Source organism: Silurus meridionalis, chromosome 2 (genome assembly GCF_014805685.1).
Source record: "Silurus meridionalis isolate SWU-2019-XX chromosome 2, ASM1480568v1, whole genome shotgun sequence".
Taxonomy (NCBI): domain Eukaryota; kingdom Metazoa; phylum Chordata; class Actinopteri; order Siluriformes; family Siluridae; genus Silurus; species Silurus meridionalis.
Window position 1 is genome coordinate 26,563,183 of NC_060885.1, and position 449 is coordinate 26,563,631.

The 449-nt window shown below is 32.1% G+C and overlaps 1 protein-coding gene across 1 annotated transcript in view; it reads right to left on the minus strand.

Annotated features, from left to right (window-relative positions):
- Window positions 1-283: 283 nt before the first annotated feature.
- The window catches only part of pacs2 (phosphofurin acidic cluster sorting protein 2), a 33,580-nt gene continuing 33,414 nt past the window's right edge, over window positions 284-449 (minus strand). Inside the window, 1 exon segment of the mRNA XM_046861995.1 lies at window positions 284-449. This exon segment is cut by the window's right edge and continues 395 nt beyond it. The gene's annotated coding sequence lies outside the window, so the exon portion shown is untranslated.

The window sequence follows — 449 nt, forward strand, 5'->3', positions numbered from 1 at the left end:
CGTCGACGTGCTCTACTAAGAACTGTTCTTACATGACCGTAAAGAAAGTGCTTTATCCTTCAACATAACCACACACACACACACACACACACACATACTGTGAGAACAGAGAGTAAAGTAGAGCAAGTGAAGCAGAGACAATAATGATCACTTAAACACAATTAAAAATAAAAAACAACATAAGTCGTAACTGTACATCACATGAATTAAAGTTCAATTACCCAAAAAGTGTCTCAAAGTTCCAATAATGAATCACATGAATAAAAACGTATTCTTTAAAAGAATACGAGTCACATCAATCGAAATGATCCGAATCATGAAATTGTAAATCGAATTGTAAATGGTAAATCAAATAAAAAGCAATAATCAATTCACATACATGAAGGGGTTTAAATAAATCAAATAAATCAACTCAGGTATTGAACAAAGTGAGTCATTATCTCTATCGT